The 27,461-nt window shown below is 35.9% G+C and overlaps 2 non-coding genes across 2 annotated transcripts; both read right to left on the bottom strand.

Annotated features, from left to right (window-relative positions):
• Nucleotides 1-8,191: 8,191 nt before the first annotated feature.
• Nucleotides 8,192-8,265, bottom strand: TRNAW-CCA (transfer RNA tryptophan (anticodon CCA)). The gene has a single exon. It is a non-coding gene; the product is annotated as a tRNA-Trp (tRNA).
• Nucleotides 8,266-8,404: 139 nt separating this feature from the next.
• TRNAP-UGG (transfer RNA proline (anticodon UGG)) lies at nt 8,405-8,478 on the bottom strand. The gene has a single exon. It is a non-coding gene; the product is annotated as a tRNA-Pro (tRNA).
• Between the last annotated feature and the right edge of the window lie 18,983 nt (nt 8,479-27,461).

The raw sequence follows: 27,461 nt of genomic DNA, 5'->3' as shown, positions 1-27,461 counted from the left end.
AAACTCGGCTCAATCTTTTTTAGAAAAAAAAGATTGAGCCGAATAAAAATAGATCATGATATGATCATGAGACTTGACAAATTGAGATTCGTCTATTCTATATATCTAGAATATATATATTAAGGTATAATACAATAAAGAAATACAAATAAAATAATAAAATAATAAAATATAGTATTATCATATGATAATGATAATGGAATCAAATACGCAGTATTTACAGAAAAAAGTCTTCGTTTATTGGGAAAGAATCAATATACTTTTAATGTCGAATCGGGATTCACTAAGACAGAAATAAAGCATTGGGTCGAACTCTTCTTTGGTGTTAAGGTGGTAGCTGTGAATAGCCATCGACTACCTGGAAAAGGTAGAAGAATAGGACCTATTCTGGGCCATACAATGCATTACAGACGTATGATCATTACCCTTCAACCGGGTTATTCTATTCCACTTCTAGATAGAGAAAAAAACTAAAGGAGAATGAATGAAAAAAGACATAGTTTGGAAGTTAGACCTTTTTATAGGACTCTCTTTCAATTTCAAAAAAGAGGACGTTTGAAACTTTTAACAGGCGTAATCGTGAGTCAACAAGTGACTCGAACTGTGTGTAAAAAAAGAAGCATTTTTTTTTTTTCAAAATGCTAGAACTAGATAAGGAAGTTTTCTATAACCTTGAGAAAAAGGATAAAAAGGTAGTTTTTTTTTAGTTTATGACTCCGATCAAGAGCGAGAAATCCTTGATTTGGGATTGGACATAGAACCTGGACCCATCGTAGAGACGTTTAGTTCAAAAGAAAGGATCGTATCCTGATGGTAAGAATTATACTTTCGTGGAAATACAGCGCTATAGACTTCAATGCGGTAGAGTAGACGTTTTGTTTCTAATTTTTCTGGACCAAACCTCCGCTCCGACCCAACGATACAATGAATTTTTTCTGTTCATATTCATAAATAAAAAAGATTCGGAATCGCAATGCTACTATATGCGTCCAGAGGAGTATTTGGAATAATATTCTTCTATAATCCATTATTGCGGGGGGTCTTACTAACAGGGCTTCGCTGCACGGGACAGGTCTTCGTCGAAAAGCTAACTCCACCCGGCATTTTCATACCCTTTCTTTGGGTGGTATATCGCCTTTTAAAGTCTAAGAGGGTAGTAGGGGATCTATAGTAGGTAAGATAATTTGCCCTTTGATTTTGATTGAATATACTATTTTTCCGCCTTTACCACGCATTATTGTATGCGCTTCTAGAGAAGTATGTATGCAGGAAGTAAATTCTAACCGCTTTCTTTTGAATCCAATTTCAAATTAGATTAGAAAGATAGAAAGGCCATGAGGATGGGAAAATCAAAATAAAATCTTTTTAATTAGTTCTCCTTTTTTGGAATTTTCTTATTATCCTTTCATTTTTTTTACAGAATATTTTTCAAACTAAAAATAAAAAATACAATACAATAGTCAATATTCCTTATAATAGATATACTTAATTATATCATAAGAATCTTAAGATATTTTTCGACTAGATAGAAATAGTAAATTTGAATTGAGACACCTATTCCATGACGGATTTAAACTTACCTTCTATTTTCGTGCCTTTAGTAGGCTTAGTATTTCCGGCAATTGCAATGACTTCTTTATTTCTTTATGTGCAAAAAAATAAGATTGTCTAGTATTTTTTAGTGTAAGTAATATAATATGGTAGGGTATGTGGCTTTTTCTACACACACTTTCTACACACAAATGAAAAACGGTTATGGATGCGGATATAGGCTACGAGCATAAATGCATGAATATGCAGAGCCAGGTATAGCGAGTTTTATTTTATTTATTTTAATTGAATCAACGAATATTTTTTGAATAGAAAGTCAATGTATCTAACCTATTATTTCACAGGAGTACTAGTTGCTGAAGGCGATTTCAGAATCAAAAAAAGTAAAGTCAAAATTATTTAGCTTATTCTCTCAATTTCAATCGACCGCTGCTGGATTTAGTATATCTAATATGAATTGGCGATCAGAACACATATGGGTAGAACTTCTAAAAGGTTCTCGAAAAAGGGGTAATTTTTTCTGGGCCTGTATTCTTTTTCTAGGTTCACTAGGATTCTTATCGGTTGGGATTTCCAGTTATCTTGGTAAGAATATTATATCTATACTTCCATCTCAAGAAATTCTTTTTTTTCCGCAGGGGGTCGTGATGTCTTTCTACGGAATCGCAGGCCTATTCATTAGCTCCTACTTGTGGTGTACTATTTTGTGGAATGTAGGTAGTGGTTATGACCGATTCGATAGAAAAGAGGGAATAGTGTGCATTTTTCGTTGGGGATTCCCTGGAATAAAACGTCGCGTCTTCCTTCGATTCCTTATGCGGGATATCCAATCAATTAGAATTCAGGTTAAAGAGGGTCTTTATCCTCGTCGTATTCTTTATATGGAAATCCGGGGCCAGGGGATCATTCCCTTGACTCGTACTGATGATAAATTTTTTACTCCACGAGAAATTGAACAAAAAGCTGCCGAATTGGCCTATTTCTTGCGCGTACCAATTGAAGTATTTTGAGGTATCTTTTTTGAACTGAGTTGAATGAAGAAAAGAAGAATTGGAAGAAGAAAAGTTTTCTCAACACAGGGAGGAAGTCCCTTCTAAATTGGATTTGTTATTGTAAGGGGATTTTTAAGTATTTATCTAAAGGAAGGAACAAACGAGGATAAGAGAAATTTGCTTTTAATTTTTTTTTATCCAAGTTAGATATATCGCATACTATTCTTCCTTTTTCATCCGAAAGGGCTTTTTTTTTATTCTATTTCACTATTTCATTCCATCTAGATCTAAGAAAGAACCCAATGCACTGAAATTCCACTAATAACTAATATACAAAAAAGAAGAATAGATACAGGGTATCAAACCTATAGAGTTTTTGCTTCAAAGAAATAGAAATATCATGAAATAGAAATATCATCATATAGAGTCAGGGAATGGAATAGAGTCAGCGAATGAAGCATATTCATTAACAACTCCATTTACAGATCAAAAATGAAAAAAAAGAAAGCATTGCCTTCTTTACTATATCTTGTATTTATCGTACTTTTGCCTTGGGGGGTCTCTTCCTCATTTAACAAATGTCTGGAACTTTGGATTAAGAATTGGTGGAATACCAGGCAATCCGAAACTCTCTTAACTGATATTCAAGAGAAAAGGATTCTAGAAAGATTCATAGAATTAGAAGAACTTTCTCTCTTGGACGAGATGATAAAAGGGAAACTAAAGACACATGTACAAAAACCTCCTACAGGAATACACAAGGAAATAATACAATGGGTCAAAATAAATAATGAGGATCATCTCCATACCATTTTGCATTTCTCGACAAATATAATCTGTTTGGCTATTCTAAGTGGTTCTTTTTTTCTGGGTAAAGAGGAACTTGTCATTTTGAATTCTTGGGTTCAGGAATTCTTCTATAATTTAAATGACTCAATAAAAGCTTTTTTTATTCTTTTAGTTACTGATTTTTTTGTTGGATTTCACTCCACCCGTGGTTGGGAACTAGTAATTCGTTGGGTCTACAACGATTTTGGATGGGCTCCTAACGAGCTTATTTTCACTATTTTTGTTTGTAGTTTTCCAGTAATTCTAGATACATGTTTGAAATTTTGGGTCTTTTTTTGTTTAAATCGTCTATCTCCTTCGCTTGTAGTCATTTATCATTCAATTAGTGAAGCATAAATTCATTTGATCTCCCGATATTAATATTAATCAAATTAGCAAGCATCTTTTTTTAGAAAGAAAGCCCTTTTCCATTTTAGCAAAATTCTTTCTATTTATACCTACTTTAAGGTATTCATCATTGCAGTACAACTGTTGCAGTAGAATGACAACAGATTCGTGTATAGGGAACTAGATTAGCTTAGCTACCTATCTAATTTATTGTAGAAATTCTGGGATCTGCGATTGGACATGGAAAATAGAAATACTTTTTCTTGGGTAAAGGAACAGATAACTCGATCGATTTCTGTATCGATCATGATATACGTAATAACTCGGACATCTATTTCAAATGCATATCCCATTTTTGCGCAGCAGGGTTATGAAAACCCACGAGAAGCAACTGGACGAATTGTATGTGCCAATTGCCATTTAGCTAGCAAGCCCGTCGATATTGAAGTTCCCCAAGCTGTGCTTCCCGATACTGTATTTGAAGCAGTTCTTCGAATTCCTTATGATATGCAATTGAAACAAGTTCTTGCTAATGGAAAAAAGGGAGGGTTGAATGTAGGTGCTGTTCTTATTTTGCCCGAGGGATTCGAATTAGCGCCGCCCGATCGTATTTCCCCTGAGTTAAAAGAAAAGATAGGAAATCTTGCTTTTCAGAGTTATCGTCCCGATAAAAAAAACATTCTTGTGATAGGCCCTGTTCCCGGTAAGAAATATAGTGAAATTGTCTTTCCCATTCTTTCCCCTGATCCTGCTACGAAGAAAGATGCTCATTTCTTAAAATATCCCATATATGTAGGGGGAAACCGAGGAAGAGGACAGATCTATCCTGATGGGTAGCAAGAGTAACAATACAGTCTATAATGCTACGTCAACAGGTATAGTAAGAAAAATACTACGTAAAGAAAAGGGGGGGTATGAAATATCCATAGTTGATGCATCAGATGGACGCCAAGTGATTGATATTATACCTCCCGGACCAGAACTTCTTGTTTCAGAGGGGGAATCCATCAAGCTTGATCAACCATTAACAAGCAATCCTAATGTGGGAGGTTTTGGTCAGGGGGACGCAGAAATCGTGCTTCAGGATCCATTACGTGTCCAAGGCCTTTTGTTCTTCTTCGCATCCGTTATTTTGGCACAAGTTTTTTTGGTTCTCAAAAAGAAACAGTTTGAAAAGGTTCAATTGTACGAAATGAATTTCTAGGTCCCGGGATTTCTTACCATCAAGTTGGTAAAAAGCCTCGATTTATTGGCAATTGCTAGAATTATCTATGATCTATTTTGGAAATCCTTTTTTTGTTTAGACTGCTTTTTGTTTATGAGATGTCTGGAATTCCTTATTTATATCCCATGCAAAAGAAGAGAATCCAAGGCAAAGGCGAGAACAATCAAATTAAAATTTCTTCTTTTTCGGAGGGATTGCAGGTCTTCTTAATCGTCTATTCGGCACAAGAAAAAGCCTTTTTCTTGTGCCGATTCTTCTTGTATCAAAATAAGAATCCTTTTTCTTCCTAATTCGTCAAAGATTACTATTTCTTCTTTATTCGGGTCTGTCTCTTGGACCTCTTTTTCTTTTGCTTAGGTTTAGCCGAGGTAGTGGACAAACAGAGGGGAAGAAAATATGGCGGGGGAAAAATTTCTTGTGATTGTGAGCAAATTGCTTGGCTTGTTTAATTAAGTTCAACTTCAAATTTACAGAAATTTTGCAAAAAAAAAGTAAACTCTTCCATTGAAGGTTTTTTTATTTTTAGGCTAGTTGAATAGTTTTGATTAAGGTTTTATTAGTTTATTACTCGAAACTAAATCAAGGATTTTCAGGATACTTCCTTCGTGGAATAAGATATTGGATCCTCGAGTGATCTCTTTTTCTTGTTGCTTCATAAGAGTGAATCGAATAGATTCAATTCGCGTTATAAGAGTAAAATAAAAATTCCGCGGGTCCTTTCCGCTCTAATCAGATAAAGGGGGGTAAGGACCCGCTAAGCTCCTACTTTTTCATGTTTACAATCTGGTCCCTCCGATTACTATAGAGATGAACCCAATCCAGAATATGAACCATAAAAGAAAACACCTACTAAACCAATCACAGCAATACCAGCTACAGTACCTATCAGCCAAAGAGGAATTCTTCCAGTAGTATCGGCCATTTCCCCTACTTTCCTCCACATTTTATCAATTGGTCATGCTAGAGACAAAAACAGTCATGGGTAGTTATAAGGATGGTATCCTTCCAAATGGGATAAGAGAATTCTTATTAGTCTCTTTCTTTCTCTCAATTGAAGAAGTAATTGGAAAATAAAACAGCAAGTACAAAAATGAGTAATAAACCCCAGTATAGACTGGTACGATTCAATTCAACATTTTGTTCATTCGGGTTTGATTGTGTCATAGTTCTATAGTTGGAATTTGTTTTATCGTTGGATGAACTGCATTGCTGATATTGATCCCAAGAAAAAAACAGTAGGTACAGCTAGTCCGTGAATAGCCAGCCATCGCACTGTAAAAATAGGATAGGTTCGATCTATGGTCATTGAGGGCCTCCTAAAAGGATCTACTAAATTCATCGAGTTGTTCTAAAGAATCAAAACGGTCGGTTATTAACGGAATTCCTTGTCGGCTTTCCGTGAAATACTCGTTTGGCCTAGGACTTCCAAACACGTCATAAGCTAAACCCGTACTGACAAATAACCAACCCGCAATGAATAGGGAAGGTATAGTAATGCTATGAATAACCCAGTATCGAATACTGGTAATAATATCAGCAAAAGAACGTTCTCCCGTGCTTCCAGACATGCTGAACTCCCAAAATTTTTGTACATTCAAAAAAGGAATTGATTCCGTAAAAGATGGGATCGACCAGTAAATAGAAAATTACTGATATTTCATCCTTGTGAGATTGTCAATTTTGTACCAAAGGTGTATTTTGAGTATACCGAATTAGTATAGCTATCCTTCCTATGGCACAGCAATCTGGTTTTGCCTGGTTCCGAAACATAATTACTTTTTTATTTTTTTTTTGTCTATAGGTAAGCTATATGTTATTCAAGGCATCAATAGAAAACCCCATTTTTGTAGGTTCTACTTACTTTTCATTGGCTTCGGAATAATAGAGTAATTCGGAATAGCAGCCAAAATCTTGGGAAAATCTAAGTTAATGATCAATAGGTTTGGATAAATAATTTAGGAAGGATATTCTCATACTGACACAATACAAGGACAAGTATATGTGAAATCTATCCTTTCATAATTCGTAATTCATCCTTGTATTGTTTTTGGATTAGGTCTAACTTTCTTGACCAAACTGCGAGCGCGGAACTTTACGAGATGAAATAGGGAAAGACAGAAGATAGAATAGAACTTAAAAGGATAATTGAAGTGACTCGTCTTCGAATCTACTTTGGTTGGAGTTCGAAAAAGGAATAAAAATAAAGTAAATTCAAGGAAGAGCTTTCTTTTTTTTTTTTTTTTAACAGCCCCTTGGCAGGTCGTGGAATGCTTTTGTTCTCCTCTTATTCCATATGGAATACAATCAGTTAAAATAAGAAGGAATAGGGGAATATTCGATCGTTCACTCCAAAAAGAGGGTCCTATTGAAAAAGAAATTATCCAAAATAGAAAGAAGTTTTTTTTTTCAAATTCAATTGTTTATTTATCTCTTATTCAAAAATTTCCCTGAAAATTGAATTTCTTTTTTTCATTCAATGGGGTTAGATGATCTAGTTCTTAATATTATTACTTTACTCAATTGACAAATTCCACAACAAATCTCTTGATTCGGAATTAGGGACTCATGTATCATCTGATGAATCCACTTTCTTTTACACTTCTGTATCTTACTCTATCTTGTTTTTTAGTATTATCTAAAATAACTGATGAATTATGAATTTTCCATAACTTAGGTAAATGCTTTACCAACATATGTAGTGTAGTAAAAAAAAATAAATGGAATTTAACTCTTTCATGCTTACTTTAACTAGTTATTTTGGTTTTCTACTGGCTGCTTTAACTATAACCCCAGCTCTATTTATTGGCTTGAACAAGATACGCCTTATTTGAATTGACTGAATAATTATAATTCAGAAAAGAAAAATCTTTCTTTGGGATTCCTGGCATTCTACGACTCTTTTCCAGACTAATTAGGAATTCTTTTCTTGGTCATTGAGATTCGTGGATAATTTAGAGTACTATTTAGGGATAGATCGTACCTCTTTTTTTATCCCCTCGAACAAATCGAAATGATTGAAGTTTTTCTATTTGGAATCGTCTTAGGCCTAATTCCTATTACTTTAGCGGGATTATTCGTGACTGCGTATTTGCAATACAGGCGTGGGGATCAGTTGGATCTTTGATTGAGTCATTTTTTTTTTTTGATTGACCTCCTCCAGACCAGAGAGGAGGTCAAATTGAAATTGGAGTTACAATTCAATTTTGTTAAGTTATTTTACTCTGCTTCGACATAAAATAGATGGAATCACGCTCTGTAGGATTTGAACCTACGACATCGGGTTTTGGAGACCCGCGTTCTACCGAACTGAACTAAGAGCGCTTTCATTCATTCAAAAAGAAAATCTTTTTCTATTCCTAATGTATCTCACGTACGTATAGTCTCCACAAATTCAAGTTATACCCACTTTACTTTAATTGATCTCGTCGCTACTGCCTATAAAGAAGAAAGAAGTAATAGGTAGGGATGACAGGATTTGAACCTGTGACATTTTGTACCCAAAACAAACGCGCTACCAAGCTGCGCTACATCCCTTTTCCAAATTAAATTGTTGTACAATGCCATTGTACACAATTCCTGTCTTCTTTTCCACATCATAATTTTCTTCTTCTTTCTTTCTCTATCTATATATAGAACCCTCGTGTCATTTCTTCTTTTTGGTCTCATATAATTAAGGAATTATATACATATAAAATCCAATATAATTTCGCCTATAAAAGAAGGATTACTTTTCCTTGGTAATATATAGGAAGAAGGGGTCATCTTTTTCTTTTTTAGGGATAGGAAAATTTCGTCGATATGGTTCATTTTATATATAGCATAACAATCTTGGGCAAGAGTTTATGATCATATATGTATTCCAACAAGGAAGGAGGATTTTCAATGCGGGATATAAAAACATATCTCTCTGTAGCACCCGTGCTAAGTACTCTATGGTTTGGTGCTTTAGCAGGTTTATTGATAGAAATTAATCGTTTATTCCCAGATGCTTTGTCATTCCCTTTTTTTTAATTCTAGTTATTGCTATGGGAGGGATAGATTTCTTCGTGATATGACAAAATTTGATCCTTTTCAATCTTTTTTTAGTATCGGAAGGAAAAAGAAAGAAAAGATGGATTGGGTTGAACCTCAGAGTCATTAAAAATTTGGTAAACCCCATTTTTGAAAATAGAAATTCAATTTAAAGGGGTACCCAAGCTAAATAAGGCCTCAGAAATCAGAGCATAGAAAAGGCGGGGCTGGCTAATTAAATGAAAGGATTTCGAACCAAAATCTTTGCTAATTCGACAAGGATTGTATTCTTTAATTATTTCTCTATTTTTTATTACTTAATTAAAGAATAAAAAAAAATTATTCTAATGAATTTTATTCTTCTTCTTCGGATTCAAAATAGAAGAATAAAAGAATAAGTAGAAGAATTAAGTTAAGTCAATCCAAAAAGAAAAGGAGGTTCATGGCCAAGGGAAAAGATGTTAGAATCAGAGTTATTTTGGAATGCATCAGTTGTGTTCGAAAAGGTGCCAATGAGGAATCGACGGGGATTTCTAGATATAGTACTCAAAAGAATCGCCACAATACACCCGGACAATTAGAATTCAAAAAATTTTGTCGTTATTGTCGCAAGCATACGACTCATCACGAAATAAAGAAATAGGAACATCGTGTGTTTGATCTTTCCAAACAACAGAAAGAGTAAGAACTTCATATTTAATATATAAAGAAAACATAGTATAGAATACAAAATACAAATCAACTCATCTGATTTCCGGTAGATATTATTTCATATGTATAGAGGGTATTCATATACTATAATATGAATCAAATAAGATATGGATCAAAGAAAAACTACTTCTTCTGGATCCTAAATTAATAAAATAAAGAAGTGAATTTTCAAATTTTCAAATTTTAAATAAGGAATAAATCATGTATACATCTAAACAACCTTTTCTTAAATCTAAGCAACCCTTTAGTAAATCCAAGCAAACTTTTAATAAATCCAAGCAACCCTTTCGTAAATCCAAGCAAACTTTTCGTAAATTCAAGCAACCTTTTCGTAAATCTAAACAACCTTTTCGTAGGCGTCCCCGGATTGGCCCGGGAGATCGAATTGATTATAGAAACATGAGTTTAATTAATAGATTTATTAGTGAACAAGGAAAAATATTATCGAGACGAATAAATAGATTAACCTTGAAACAACAACGATTAATTACTCTTGCTATAAAACAGGCTCGTATTTTATCTTTCTTACCGTTTCGTAACTATGAGAACGAAAAGCAATTTCAAGCCCAGTCAATTTCAATAATTACAGGTTCTAGACCCAGAAAAAATAGACATATTCCTCAATTAACGCAAAAGTACAATTCCAATCGAAACTTAAGAAACAACAACCAAAATTTAAGAAACAACAACCGGAACTTAAGTTCCGATTGTTGATGTTTTATTCGAATTCGAAAGGGCCAGACCTATATATATTATAAAGAAAGTAATCCAGCTCGTTGATTCCTACCACTTAATCTTAATTTATTGTATCTTCCCGGAGTTCCCTCTCCGGGAATTCATCTTTTATTATTCCAGTATATTACTTTATTTATACCTTTAATTGATGATCTTTATTTTATTGGAAATCGTGTAAAGATTATTTGGATTTGATACAGCTACTTGTGCAAGCATTTTACGATTAAGAATCAATTTCTTCTTGTACAGGTTGTGTATTAATTTACTATAACTATCGAATACTTTATATACCCGCGTTGCTGCGTTTATCCGAGTGATCCACAAACGACGAAAATCCCTCTTTTGCCTACCTCTATCTCGATGAGAGGAAACAAAAGCTCTTTTTACCTGTTGGGTAATCATTCGATTAAGTCTTAAATGAGCCCCTCTAAAGTTTGAGGCAAATGAACGCATTTTTGTTCGTCGTCTCCGGGCTATATATCCTCGCGGAACTCTGGTCATTGAATCAAATTAACCTTAATGAATAACTAATGATTTCTCTTCTTTTAGCCACCCTTTTTCTCATTAATAACAAAACTAATTATTCCGATATATAAAATATTAATTCCAATGGCTTTTGCTATAGTAACCTTCCCAACCACGATTTTTTATTCCACTCCGTTCAGTTATTTCTATACGAAATAACAAATTCATTCTAATAATACTAAAAAAAATAGTGGGTTCCATCGTTTCTATGGTTCCCTTTTAAACGGTGAGGCCCTCTCTATACACCGGAGCCCTTTCTTTCATCAAAAGGTATTGCGAACTTGTATAGTCCACATTCTTTGGCTCTACCTATCCATTATAGAGTAAATAGCTCTTTTCACAATAAGAGTTATCCATACAGTGACGGTATTTAATTATGAAAGTTGGCTAAGTAGCTGACCCTGTTAGTCCGTTCTTTTAAGATAAAGGAGCATAAGCCTTTTTCTTTTTATTACTATTTCCTCCGCTTAATGGATAACCATTTGCTACCAATGGGAGAATTGCTTCTTATTTCCAATTTAGATAATTGGATTTGCACCAAAGGAAACCATAAATTCCATATACCATAGAAATCTAGGATAGAGAAGCTATATCCTATTCATTGGTACTAATCATGGATACTTCAATTTTTTTTATATTTGTTTGAAGTCATGATCTGAACGAGTCGCACATACACCCTAGCACATGTTCCTCGACGCTGAGGGCATCCTTTAAGCGCGGCCGTTTTTCGAGCATTTCGTATTGGCTGTCTTGCGTTTCTAATAAGTTGTTTAACCGTCGGCATGTTGTATGTATATAGAAAAAAATGGATTGGTTTAGATCCATCTTAACCTGATGATTGCTCATCATGAAGTCTTTCTATTTTCTATTAAATCGAGGAAAACACGAATTTAGCTGTGAAATAACTTTACAAGAAATCCGGACACTACCAATCCTTAAACATTTCTGGAAACCACACTGGATCAGTATCGCAGTGCTTGTCAATCATTTCATCCCCTACAATATCGACAAGTCCATAAGCTTTGGCTTCGTCTGCTGACATAAAAACATCCCTTTCCATGTCTTCGGATACAACCCAAAAAGGCTTGCCTGTTCTTACTGCATAAACCCTTGTGATCATTTCGCGAACTTTGTGTAACTCTTCTACTTCTAGTAAAAATTCTGGTGTCCTTGCCCGATAATAAGCACTAGCAGGTTGGTGAAGCATAATCCTCGCGTGAGGGAATGCTATACGCTTGGTGGGTTCTCCTCCAAGCAGAATGAAGGACGCCATGGAGGCGGCTATTCCGAGGCATATTGTATATATATCTGGTGTCACCGTTTGCATCGTATCAAAAATAGCCATTCCTGAGATTAGCCACCCGCCTGGGGAGTTTATAAACAAAAAAATATCACTAATTCCATCTTCTATACTCAGATATACCATGAGACCTGTAATATGATTCGTGATCTCGCAACGAATCTCTTGACCTAAAAAAAGTGTCCTTTCTCGATACATAACATTGTATAAGTCAACCCAAGTCGCTTCTTCATCTCCAGGAATCCGGTAAGGTACTTTTGGAACACCAATGGGCATATTAGATTAATATTATTAAATTTAAGTAAGAAAACCACACTTTAATATGGAAACGTAAGAATGGAACAGAAAGAAAGAATCCGCAGTTTATTGTCTTAATTTTTATTCTTATTCTATATGAATATTATAGATTCTATTAATACGTAGATTGAAAGGTTATACATATAAGGAATGTAAGACAGATTGAATAAAGAAAAGGGAATGGGTGATTTGAATGCTAAACAAAGAGGGGTAGCGATCTATTCTTCGTTTTTTCCAAATTGGCCAAGTTACCCATTGCATATTGGCACTTATCGAGTATAGAATAGATCTGCTTCTCTTTCTTCTTATGAACAGAATTGGCTTCTTATTTTTAATGGAATGAAATAAATATTCGCGCTTTCTGACACAGAATCCCCTAGAAGGGTTAGGTACATAGGATATGGATAGTCTTTTTCAATGCGATAAAATAAAGCGACATCGTGTCTATTTTTCTTTGCTAAAGGGGTATTTCCATGGGTTTGCCTTGGTATCGTGTTCATACTGTCGTATTGAATGATCCGGGTCGATTGCTTGCGGTGCATATAATGCACACAGCTCTAGTTTCTGGTTGGGCTGGCTCAATGGCTTTATACGAATTAGCAGTTTTTGATCCCTCTGATCCTGTTCTGGATCCAATGTGGAGACAAGGTATGTTCGTAATTCCCTTCATGACTCGTTTAGGAATAACGGATTCGTGGGGTGGTTGGAGTATTTCAGGAGGAACTGTAACAAATCCGGGTATTTGGAGTTATGAAGGTGTGGCAGGTACGCATATTGTGTTTTCTGGCTTGTGTTTCTTGGCAGCGATCTGGCATTGGGTATATTGGGACCTAGAAATATTCTCTGATGAGCGGACGGGAAAACCCTCTTTGGATTTGCCCAAGATCTTTGGAATTCATTTATTTCTTGCAGGGGTGGCTTGCTTTGGCTTTGGGGCATTTCATGTAACGGGTTTGTATGGTCCTGGGATATGGGTATCCGATCCTTATGGACTAACTGGAAAAGTACAAGCTGTAAATCCAGCGTGGGGTGCAGAAGGTTTTGATCCTTTTGTTCCGGGGGGAATAGCTTCTCATCATATTGCTGCGGGTACATTGGGTATATAGCGGGCTTATTCCATCTTAGTGTCCGTCCGCCTCAACGTCTATATAAAGGATTACGTATGGGCAATATTGAAACTGTACTTTCCAGTAGTATCGCTGCTGTTTTTTTTGCAGCTTTCGTAGTTGCTGGAACTATGTGGTATGGGTCAGCAACGACCCCAATCGAATTATTTGGGCCTACTCGTTATCAGTGGGATCAGGGATACTTTCAGCAAGAAATATATCGAAGAGTTAGCAATGGTTTAGCCGAAAATCTTAGTTTATCAGAAGCTTGGTCTAAAATTCCCGAAAAATTAGCCTTTTATGATTATATTGGTAATAATCCGGCAAAAGGGGGATTATTCAGAGCAGGCTCAATGGACAATGGGGATGGAATAGCTGTTGGATGGTTAGGACATCCCGTCTTTAGAGATAAAGAAGGACGTGAGCTTTTTGTACGCCGTATGCCTACTTTTTTTGAAACATTTCCGGTTGTTTTGGTAGATGAGGAGGGAATTGTTAGAGCAGACGTTCCTTTTAGAAGAGCAGAATCCAAATATAGTGTTGAACAAGTAGGTGTAACGGTGGAGTTCTATGGTGGCGAACTTAATGGAGTAAGTTATTCTGATCCTGCTACTGTAAAAAAATATGCGAGGCGTTCTCAATTAGGGGAAATTTTTGAATTAGACCGGGCTACTTTGAAATCTGATGGTGTTTTTCGCAGCAGTCCAAGGGGTTGGTTCACTTTTGGTCATGCTACCTTTGCTTTGCTCTTCTTTTTCGGACACATTTGGCATGGCGCTAGAACATTGTTCCGAGATGTTTTTGCTGGTATTGATCCAGATTTGGATGCTCAAGTGGAATTTGGAACATTCCAAAAAGTGGGAGATCCAACTACAAGGAAACAGGCAGTTTGATACACATTGTTATAGTATCTTTCACCTCTCTTTTTTGATTTGACATGGGAAACATCTCCCATCCTTTCTTTGACTCTTTTTCTTTCTTTATATGGGAAATTATCCCAAATGACAAATGAATAGGTGTGGAAGTTATAATTGTAAATAAACCAGGATCGAATCTATGGAAGCATTGGTTTATACGTTCCTTTTAGTTTCGACTTTAGGGATAATTTTTTTCGCTATCTTCTTCCGAGAACCACCTAAGGTTCCACCAACTCCAACTAAAAGAATAAAATAATTTCATTTAAGTAAGAAGTCCCCCTATCTGGGAGACTTCTTACTTAAATTAGTCTCCGTGTTCTTCGAATGGATCTCTTAATTGTTGAGAGGGTTGCCCAAACGCGGTATATAAGGCATACCCAGTAAAGCTTACAAGTAAACCAGATATGGAGATGGCGACTAAAGTTGCTGTTTCCATTTTTATAGAATTTCAAGATTACAATGGATCTACGAAAAGATCGTGTATTTACAACTACAACGGAATAGTATACAAAGTCAACACCAATGATTAAATAGAATTTATGGCTACACAAACCGTTGAAGATAGTTCTAAACCTAGGCCAAAACGAACTGGTGCAGGTAGTTTACTGAAACCCTTGAATTCGGAATATGGGAAAGTCGCCCCGGGTTGGGGGACTACTCCTTTTATGGGGATCGCAATGGCTTTATTCGCTATATTCCTATCTATCATTTTAGAAATTTATAATTCTTCCGTTTTACTGGACGGAATTTTAACCAATTAGGTTTCTACTAACTAAAACTAGGAAGTCAGAGTTTTTCCATCCAAAAAAGCCTTTCTAGTTTAAGATCTACATTTCTAGATATTATGGTAGTTCGACCGCGGAATTTTTTTGTTTCGGTATCTCTGGAATATGAGTGTGTGACTTGTTAGAATTGATCCTATTGATAATACATAGAAAGGGCCTGTTATCTCTATCAAGATGATTCTAATTCGTCAGATATTATTTATTCTAGTATCTGGAACACGAAATAGATAGAGTGGATCAAAAAAAAATGGAACTATGATTCATACTCACTATTAAGACCTCGCAACCAGACTGAAAAATTCAAGTAGTTCTTAAATAAAAATAAAAAAGAAATTTTCTTCCTTCCAATTTTGTTTGCCCAAAAGACAACTTTTTTTCTCTCGATTTTGTCGAGTCATTACACTGATTCAATAAATGATTATCAAGCGGTTCTTATTCGAAGAACCCTTGCCTTTTGTTTAGCTTGAGACTAAATCATCGTGGCTCTAGTATGAATCTAAGGTTTTAATTGAACTGATTCATAGGATCTCAACAAGATAATTTCTATATTACGCATAAAAAAACAAATCCTTTATAGGGAAGAGAAAAGTCAAGAAGCCTCTAATGACCAACATAAGGGAAAGGAAGAAAGAAAGACGCGCCAACTTGAGATTTTTTGGCATTATCATCACAAAGAAGATATTCCGGATTTTTCTTATTTGATATCTTCAAGGCAAATCGACCCAATTCAGTGGCTGATGAAGTTTTGAACCTTTTTTCTAATATTCGTTGAAAATTTTTGTGTTTCTGCTTGAGCCGTACGAGATGAAATTTTCATATACGGCTCTTAGAGGGGGACTCGGGTTAGTTACCTATCTCAATAAAGTATATGATTGGTTTGAGGAACGTCTTGAGATTCAGGCAATTGCAGATGATATAACTAGTAAATATGTTCCTCCCCATGTCAACATATTTTATTGTTTAGGGGGAATTACACTTACTTGTTTTCTAGTACAAGTCGCTACCGGTTTTGCTATGACTTTTTACTACCGACCAACCGTTACAGAGGCTTTTTCCTCGGTTCAATACATAATGACCGAGGCCAACTTTGGTTGGTTAATCCGATCAGTTCATCGATGGTCAGCAAGTATGATGGTTTTAATGATGATCCTGCATGTATTTCGTGTGTATCTCACAGGGGGATTTAAAAAACCCCGCGAATTAACTTGGGTCACAGGTGTGGTTTTGGCTGTTTTGACTGCATCATTTGGTGTAACTGGTTATTCTTTGCCTTGGGATCAAATTGGCTATTGGGCAGTCAAAATTGTGACAGGTGTACCTGACGCCATTCCGGTAATAGGATCGCCTTTAGTGGAGTTATTACGCGGAAGTGCTAGTGTGGGCCAATCCACTTTGACTCGTTTTTATAGTTTACATACCTTTGTACTGCCTCTGCTTACTGCCGTATTTATGTTAATGCACTTTCCAATGATACGTAAGCAAGGTATTTCGGGTCCTTTATAGGGAAGGCATATCATAGAGAATTATAATTATCATATATCATATCGGGTAGGTTTTGGTATTTCATTGCTACAAGCATGGGTTATTGTAAAATAACACATGTCATTTGGATACTTCTCTTCAACTCCAAAGTATTTTTATACAATACAAATAGTTGAAGTTAATTTTACGAAAGAAAAAAGGCGGATTATGGGAGTGTGTGACTTGAATTATTGATTTGGCCATGCAGATAAAGAATTGGATCTGCCACATTAGAATTCACAACCAAAGGTGTCTCCGCATCCAATCAACATGTAAGTCCCCTACCTAGGAAGGATAGGCTGGTTCACTTGAGGAGAATATCTTCTATGATCATACCGCAACCATGTCATCCATGAACAGGCTCCGTAAGATCCCATAGAGTAGAAATGGAATAAGTCATGTGACATGATCCAGTTCTCTATTTATTACACTTACCTTTTTATTATAGTATGGAAATGCATTCATTTTCTTTGCATCGATTGTGATCCGCAATACTATCGGAGTAAAAGAAGGGATCTAAGGAAGAATGTAGGCTAAACTTTTTGATTTTTTATTAGTAACAAGTAAATATTTTGTTTGGAGGTAAGAAACTTGCGATATTGAGGGGATAAATACCAACTAATCAAGAGACATGAGACAATCCACAAAGCAATTGATCATGATCAAATTTGTAAGCCCACTTGGATATTGAGCATTTACCCATAAGAATAGGATTATTTTCAATGAGTAGTTGTAGGTGCAACTTCGGAAAAGAGAATCTGATAAAGCTTTTCTTGCCTAGAGTCATTGAGTCATTATAAACCTTAATTCTATTAAGGATCTTCCGCGGTCTTATTTCTTTCACTCTTGCTCGAGCCGGATGATGATAAATTCTCATGTCCGGTTCCTTTGGGGGATGGATCCTAAAGAGTTCACCTATCCCAATAACAAAGAAACCAGACTTAAATGATCCTGTATTAAGAGCTAAATTAGCTAAAGGGATGGGACATAATTATTACGGGGAACCCGCATGGCCCAACGATCTTTTATATATTTTTCCAGTAGTAATTCTAGGTACTATTGCATGTAATGTAGGTTTAGCGGTTCTCGAGCCATCAATGATTGGTGAACCGGCAGATCCGTTTGCAACTCCTCTGGAAATATTACCCGAGTGGTACTTCTTTCCCGTGTTTCAAATACTCCGTACGGTACCCAATAAGTTATTGGGCGTTCTTTTAATGGTTTCTGTGCCAACAGGCTTATTGACAGTACCTTTTCTAGAGAATGTCAATAAATTCCAAAATCCATTTCGCCGCCCAGTAGCTACGACCGTTTTTTTAATCGGTACTGTAGTAGCTCTTTGGTTAGGTATTGGAGCAACATTACCCATTGATAAATCATTAACTTTAGGTCTTTTTTAGATATTTTTTGATTCATTCAACCGTGAAGTACCATAGGTATCTAGGAAATAGTTACTTCCAAGTGAATCTTCCCTAGATACCTAAAATCCATTTTATTATGATCCATTTCGCGAAAATATAGATTGTACCAAAGATGCTAAATTGTTTTCTTTTTATTCTAACTCGAAAAAGAAGAAGAAAAAAAATTGCAATGGATTTAAAACGAGAGTTTATTCTTAAGTAAATCAATTGGGAGATGCTTCTCTAGAGTGTCCCATATATGTTTTCTATCTTCCATACGAAAACTGTCAATTCTCAGAAGATCTTCTTCAGTCTTACTCAAAAGGTCCAATAGTGTATGTATATTGGCCCTTTTTAGACAATTATACGTTCTAGAAGTCAATTCTAATTGATCAATAAAAATACAATTCAATGGAATTCCTTTTTTGTTTTTCTTTAGATTAGTTAATCTTTTTTGAAAAGTAAAAAGGGGTGGAGTAAACCTGTTTTTATTTTCTTCGAAACTAGCGCCCTCTTCCTCCGCGTGTAGAAAAGGAAGAAATAAATCAATCAAATTACGAGAAGCCTCATAAAGTGCTTCCTTAGGGGTTAAACTTCCATTAGTCCATATTTCTAGAAAAAGTATCTCGTGTTTTTCATTTCCATTCCCACAAGAAAAAATACTATAATTCACATTTCGAACAGGCATGGATACAGCATCTATAGGATAACTTCCATCTTGATAGTTCTTTCTGAGTTCTGTCTGATATCCACGATCTCTCTTGATCTGTAAATCAATACAGAAATCAATGGGCTCTGTCAAGTTAGCTATAGGTTGTGCCGTATCAACGATTTCTACGGAAGGCGGTAAGATGATATCTTGAGCAGTTATGTATCTAGGACCTTTGACGCAAATGGATGCGTCTCTAACTCCATAGAGATTACTTCTCAATACAATTTCTTTCAAATTTAGTAAAATTTCTTGTACGGATTCTTCAATACCTGCTATTGTAGAATACTCGTGCGGCACGCTCCCAAATTTTGCACGTGTGATACATGTTCCTTCTATTTCTCCAAGTAAAGCTCTTCGCAAGGCAATACCGACGGTGTCCGCTTGACCTTTTCTAAGCGGGGACAGAATGAAACGACCATAATAAAGGCGCTTACTATCTACTCTTGATTCAACACACTTCCACTGTAGTGTTTGAGTGGATCCTGCTACCTCCTCTCGAACCATAATAGACTAGTATTATTATTTTATCATTGAATCGTTTATTTCTCTTGAAATGAAAGTTGAAAGCGGGTTAATTCTTTTACAGACGTCTTTTTTTAGGCGGTCGACATCCATTATGCGGCATAGGTGTTACATCGCGTATACAACTTAATCGCACACCACTTTTAGCAATGGCTCGTAATGCGGCATCTCTTCCACTACCAGCGCCCTTTACCATAACTTCTGCTCGTTGCAAACCTACTGTACGAATAGCATCTACTGCTGTTCTTTGACCAGCATAGGGTGATGCTTTTCTTGAGCTTTTGAATCCACAAGTACCGGCCGAGGACCAAAAAACCACCCGACCTTGTGGGTCTGTAACAGTTATAATGGTATTGTTGAAACTAGCTTGAACATGAATAACCCCTTTTGTTATTCTACGTGCACTCTTCCGTAAACTAAAACGTGCATTCCTACGTAAACCAATACGCACTTTCTTACGTGAACCAATTTTTGGTATAGCTTTTGCCATATTTTATTATCTCATAAATATGAGTTAGAAATAAAAAAAAGAAAAAAAGATACAAAGATATCCGTTTCAGGGTAAAATAAACCCTTTACTTTAATTATTTTAAATGAAATTATTTTATTTGGAATTGGAACATTTCCGCGGGTACTTTTTTTTACTTTTTAGAAAGTAAAGTTCTTTTTCGAAAGATTACCCCTGTCTTTGTTTATGCTTCGGATTAGAGCAAATGACTCTAATTCGTCCACGCCTACGAATCAGTCGACATTTTGTACAAATTTTACGAACGGAAGCTCTTATTTTCATATTTCCGTATCCTTTTTTAAACTATGAATCTAATCTTTTGGAAAAAATAAGTCTCTTCGCTTGAATTTTAGAACTTAGAATTTATTACCCTAGAAAAAAAAAGAAAAACCTAATCCTTTGAATCTTTGGTATCCTTCAAATCTTCGCTATCCTTCAAATCTTCGCTATCCTTCGAGTCTTCGATACGCTTCGAATCCTTATGGGGAAGTCTATAAATTATACGTCCCTTGCTTGAATCATAACGACTTACTTCAATTTTGACCCTATCCCCCATCAGTATTCGTATAGAACTAGACCGTATCTTTCCTGAAATATAGCCTAGGATGATGGTGTCATTCTCTAGCCGAACGCGGAACATTCCATTGGGTAGGGCTTCCGTAACTAAACCTTCGAAAGTTACTTTTGCTTCTCTCGGGTTTTTTTTTTCTCTCCTATTTTTTTTTTCTGTCATATTTTTTTTCTCTCCTATTTTTCTATTTTTATTTTAAAAATAGGAAGGGCGAGATAGAATTCGAGCACTATAGGCGGGGCGATTACCATATATAACATAAGACTTCTCCCCCAATTCTGTTTAGTCGAGCTTCTCGATCTGTCATTATTCCTCGAGAAGTAGAAAGAATAGCAATTCCCATTCCACCCAAAACTTTAGGAATTCCTTGATAGTTGGTATAAATTCGTAAGCCGGGTCGGCTGATACGCTTTAAAAAGGTTCTTGTTCTATATATTCCTTTTATAGTCTTTCTCTTTTGATGTCGCAAAGTTGAAACCAAGAAATATCTGTTACGTTCCTGATGTTTCCGAACACTTTCAATAAAACCCTCTCGTAGAAGTATTTTAACAATGTTTTCGGTAATATTTGTAGATACTACTCGAACTGTTCCTTTTTTATTCATGTCCGCATTTCTTATAGAGGTTAGTAAATCAGCAATAGTGTCCTTGCCCATAAGACTCTAATTCTAGGTTCCTCCTAATTTTTCTATAATCAACATGTTTTCTTTTTTTTTTTTTCATTTTGGATTTTAAAACATATACGTAAAACACAATCTACTAAATTAATTCTTTGGTCTCAATTTCGCCTACTAGTATTTATAATACTTCAGGAGCTAATGAAACTATTTTGGTAAAATTCAATTCTCTCAATTCCTCGGCAATCGCGCCAAAAACTCGAGTTCCTTTTGGATTGCCTTTTTGATCAATTATAACCGCAGCATTGTCATCATAGCGGATTATTATACCGTCTTCGCATTTGAACTCTTTACATGTACGTACAATTACAGCTCGAATTACTTCGGATCTTTCTAGAGGCATTTGGGGCAATGCGTCTTTGATTACAGCAACAATAACATCACCAATACGAGCATATCGCTGATTACCAGCAGCTCCTATGACTCGAATACACATCAATTTTCGAGCTCCACTATTATCTGCTACATTTAAAAGGGTCTGAGGTTGAATCATATTATTTTGATTTCAATTTGTTATTTCAATGCAAAAGGATGAAAGAAATATTGTCTTTCCAGAAAGAAAAACCGAGCATTTTTTTTTATCTTCCATACCCCTTTTAGGGTTCTATATCTCTAATCGAATAAATTGACTTCGTATGGGCATTTTACTGGCAGCTATGGAGATAGCTGCTCTAGCTACAGTTTCAGATACTCCCCCCATTTCATAAAGTATACGACCAGGTTTAACAACGGATACCCAATATTCGGGGGACCCCTTTCCCGAGCCCATACGTGTTTCCGTGGGTCTTAGTGTAACCGGTTTGTCGGGAAATATACGTACCCATATTTTTCCACCACGACGTGCATATCGTGTTATTGCTCTTCGTCCTGCTTCTATCTGTCTCGCCGTGATCCAAGCGGGTTCAAGTGCTTGAAGAGCATATCTACCAAAACAAATACGATTGCCTCGGCAGGATTTTCCTTTCATTCTTCCTCTATGTTGTTTGCGAAATCTGGTTCTTTTGGGGTTATAGTCGATGGTTCTCTTTCTTAGTTCCATCTCTACTGCAAAACTGGACATGAGAGTTTCTTCTCATCCAGCTCCTCGCGAATGGAATCAGAAAGCATGTAAATTTCTCTAATTCATAATATTCCAAAATATTACGGTACGGATAGATACACATTAATAGATAATAGAAAAAGTTCGGTTTTTTTTATATTGAATTTGTTAAAACAGAAAAATATAATATATAGTCAAAAAAGAAGATCTAGAATATATCCAGATGTGTGTGTATATTTATCTAAATTCTATATTTATAGATAATGTAATCCTTCTTAAAAAAATCCTTATTTTTACTCTTATTGAATCGCGGTAAAGTATTCTAATTCAATAAGAATTTCGCGGGCGAATATTTACTCTTTCCTGTCTTATTTGTTAATTTATAAACTTACCAAATAAGACAATTTTTTTGGTTTGTTCCGCCATCCCACCCAATGAAGTGTTAGGATTCTTTTCAATAAAATCCTATGGAATCATAGGTTCTGTCGTTCCCACTGCTTCTCCTTGAATGGTTAGGTCTGAATCCCGCAACGGAGCTTCCAAAAAATTTCTTTCCGAGTTAATTTTCTCAGTTTTATTAACCCGGGCGGCTCTTTATTATTGCTTTAAATTTGTAGTTCTTGTTTCAAGTTACAATTTTTAATTCTCTATTATTTTTATTATATTGATGCTTTATCACATTGCCTTTTATGATGTAATTCATAGACCATACATAGTGGAATCCTATATCTTATTTATTTCCTCTTCCTTCTTTCTATCATCCCTCCCTTTATCCACATCCCTTTAGTTTTGCTTCACAACCTAGAATCCCTTTTCTTTTTTAGAGAAAAAATTGCAGTTGCTACAACTATATGACACATCTACTCATTTATGTTATGATAGAGGTATTTATTCATATAGTGACTGTTTCTTAGTTAGGATCTCGACAATACGAAGCAATAGGTTGGTTATTAGTTAATTTTCTATAATTACTAAGTTTTTTTCTTAAAAAAAAGAAAAAAATAACGAGTCACACACTAAGCATAGCAATTATATTAAATGATTTATCAATTTTCATTAAATCTTATAGAAAGAGGTATAATTTCTTCTTTTGCAGGGATTTCAGGAAAAAAGTCTCTTGTCATTTTTTATTCTATCAATGGACAGAATCCGAAGACAAGATTACTTATTCTTCGTCTACGAATATCCAAATTTTTACACCTAATACTCCATAGATAGTCCGAATTGGATAGCAGCAATAATCAATTTTAGCGCGAATTGTTTGGAGGGGAAGTCTACCCTTTTTAATAGATTCGGCGCGTGCAATTTCTTTTCCTCCGAGACGACCCGCAATTTTTACTTTTACTCCCCTTATATCTGCTTTTTTAGTTAATTCAATGGCTTTTTTCATTGCCTTTCGGAATGAAACTCTATTTTTTAATTGGAAAGCTATATATTCTGCAAGAATGTTAGGCTGTCTATAAGGTTCTTTAACTTTTTCGATAGAAATATTAAATCTCTGGTTTACAGAGTTAATTTCCTTTTGTAGATCTTTCTCTAATTCTTCGATTGCTCCTTTTTTCTTTAATAAATTTGGGAATCCAATATGGATTATGACGTGGATCGTATCGATTTCTTTTTGGATTTCTATATGTGTAATTACTTCGGAACTTGAACCTGAGTCCATTTTTCTATTATGTGTAATTACTTCGGAACTTGAGTCTGATTCTATTTTTCTATTCGAGCCCTTTTTCCTATTCTTTTGTATATAGTTCTTGATACAATCCCTTATTTTTTTATCTTCCTGTAGACCTTCAGAATAATTTTTTGGTTGTGCGAACCAAAAGGAATGGTGTTTTTGGGTTGTACCAAGTCTGAAACCGAGTGGATTTATTTTTTGTCCCATATTTTTCTATTCTATATTTTTTTTACTGGGAATCGAAATCTTAGATGGATCTAAAGGTTATTTAGATTTCTTTACTATATTTAGTACAATTGTTATATGACACATGCTTTTTTTTATGGGGAAACTACGTCCTCGAGCTCGAGGTCTGAATTTCTTCATAATAGTACTCCTACTGACTTCGGCTTTAGTAATAAATAAATTCGCTTTGTCGAAATCCCTATAATGAGTAGCATTTGCGGCTGCCGAATAAACCAACTTTAAGATGGGATAAGATGCTCGATAGGGCATGAGGTTCAGTATCATAACAGTTTCCTCGTAGTAACGCCAGCGAATCTCGTCAAGAACTCTTTGTGCTTTGAAAACAGACATAGGGATACGTTTTTGTGCTTTGAAAACTCTCTCGAACTTAAGTAGACGATCGGTTGGAACTTTCCTTGCGAGTTTCCTTAGCCCACTTTTCTTCTTCTTTATCCTAGGGATATACTTTACTAGTTTGAAACTTGTCATAAATAAGGTTATTCCCCGCCTACCTTTACTTTATTTTGAATCTTTTTTTCTTCTTAATCTTTCTATTCAGAATTCAGTTAACGACGAGATTTAGTATCCTTTCTTGCATTTTCATAACTCGTGAAATGCCGAGTAGGCACGAATTCCCCCAATTTGCGACCTACCATAGGATTTGTTATGTAAATAGGTATATGTTCCTTTCCATTATGAATCGCGATTGTATGGCCAACCATTGTGGGTAGAATGCTAGATGCCCGGGACCACGTTACTATTGTTTCTTTCTCCTCCTTCATATTGACCTTTTCTATCTTTGCCAATAAATGATGAGCTACAAAAGGATTCGTTTTTTTTCGTGTCACAGCTGATTACTCCTTTTTTCCTTTTTAAAGAGTGGCATTCTATGTCCAATATCTCGATCGAAGTACGGAGGTCAGAATAAATAGAATAATGATCAATGGAAAAAAGAAAAAAATCCTTTAGCTGGATAAGGGGCGGATGTAGCCAAGTGGATCAAGGCAGTGGATTGTGAATCCACCATGCGCGGGTTCAATTCCCGTCGTTCGCCCATCGCATTATTGCAAATTCCAAAAATGCAATTTTCCATATTCCTAGTTACGTATTTACTTACGGCGACGAAGAATAAAACTATCGCTATATTTTTTCCTTTTCCTAGTTCTTCTTCCAAGCGCAGGATAACCCCAAGGGGTTGTGGGTTTTTTTCTACCAATGGGAGCTTTCCCTTCACCGCCCCCATGGGGGTGGTCCACAGGGTTCATAACTACCCCTCTTACTACGGGGCGTTTACCTAGCCAACACTTAGATCCGGCTCTACCCAAACTTTTTTGGTTCACCCCAACATTACCCACTTGTCCGACTGTTGCTAAGCAGTTTTGGGATACTAAACGGACCTCCCCAGATGGTAATCTTAAAGTGGCCGATTTACCCTCTTTTGCAATGAGTTTCGCTACAGCACCTGCTGCTCTAGCTAATTGCCCACCCCTTCCACGTGTGATTTCTATGTTATGCATGGCCGTGCCTAAGGGCATATCGGTTGAAGTAGATTCTTCTTTTCTCTCAAAAAACCCCTTCCCAAACTGTACAAGCTTCTTCCAAAGCATACGGCTTTCTAGATGTATATGACGATCTCTAGACAGATGGATCTTATATGAATCATATGATGAAGTACCACATGAGTGGATATATAGGAAAGGAATCCAAATCTGCCGAATCGCTCATGTTATGATCTTCTACATCCTAGGTCTCTGCGTTCCGTCATCTGGCTTATGTTCTTCATGTAGCATTCAGATCGAATGACTCTATGAAATTACGTCGATACTTCCACATATTATGGGTAACGTAGGAGACATCCCTATTTTCCCCCGGGGGTCTTAATTACCACTGCTTAGCTTTCAATTTGCCTCTGACCATCAAATTAAATGTGAATAACCCGTCCTCCTCTCTTTGAAACAAGGGGCGCTTCCGGTTCTGTGCGTGCTTCAAACAATTTTGTCTTCTCCATATTACCATATCTCTAGAGCCAATAATTTTCTATGAGGAACTACTGAACTCAATCACTTGCTGCCGTTACTCAACAGTTTTCTGTTGAGGTCTATCCCGTAGAGGTAGTCAAATTGGATCAGTGATCGATTTCTAGGTTTCGTCGTAAACCTAATTGGTTACTTCCAATTACGTAAATCAATAGTTCAAACCGCACTCAAAGGTAGGGCATTTCCCATTGATATAGGAACTTTTGTACCAGAAACAATAGTATCTCCAATTATAGCCCCTCTGGGATGTAAAATATATCTCTTCTCACCATCCCCATAGTGTATGAGACAAATGTATGCATTTCGATTAGGGTCGTATTCTATGGTTACGATTCTACCAGATATGTCTTTTTGATTCCGTCGAAAATCTATTTTACGGTATAGGCGCTTATGACCTCCCCCTCTATGCCTTGCGGTAATGATTCCTCTGGAATTACGACCTTTACCACAACGGTGCCGTCCATGGATCAAATTATTTCGTGGATTGGATTTCACTTGCCTGTCTACGGTTCCCTTGCGTGTGCTCGGGATAGGTGTTTTGTATAAATGTTTCGCCGTATTATTAAGTATTCTCCTTTAGTTTTTTTCTCTATCTAGAAGTGGAATAGAATAACCCGGTTGAAGGGTAATGATCATACGTCTGTAATGCATTGTATGGCCCAGAATAGGTCCTATTCTTCTACCTTTTCCAGGTAGTCGATGGCTATTCACAGCTACCACCTTAACACCAAAGAAGAGTTCGACCCAATGCTTTATTTCTGTCTTAGTGAATCCCGATTCGACATTAAAAGTATATTGATTCTTTCCCAATAAACGAAGACTTTTTTCTGTAAATACTGCGTATTTGATTCCATCCATAAATCGACTTTCCCTCCTATGCTCTGAGTTCCAGTATCGATAAGAATTCGAGTTCTTATTGTTCTTATGTTATGGTATGAATATACCATACCAATTCGTTATGTATGGATGATGGATGAGATTCCATGGATAGAGAGCCAGTTCCAATAGACTTATGGAATGTTCCCGTTCGTGTGCATCCAGCAGGAATTGAACCCGCAAATTTACCAATTATGAGTTGGGCGCTTTAACCATTCAGCCATGGATGCTTAACAGGGATCATCGTACATCGTAAATAACCAATTTTCATATAGAAAGACATATCATAGAAAAATGAAATCGAAAATATTCCGAGATGGCAAATATTCGGAGATGACTATGAAAACACCTCTCTGGATCCTCGAA

This window comes from Triticum urartu, unplaced genomic scaffold (genome assembly GCF_056163025.1).
Source record: "Triticum urartu cultivar PI428250 unplaced genomic scaffold, HENAU_Tu73 scaffold2, whole genome shotgun sequence".
In the NCBI taxonomy this organism is placed as follows: Eukaryota; Viridiplantae; Streptophyta; class Magnoliopsida; order Poales; family Poaceae; genus Triticum; species Triticum urartu.
The sequence above is the reverse complement of the archived record's forward strand: the minus strand, read 5'-3'. Positions and strand labels throughout refer to the sequence as shown.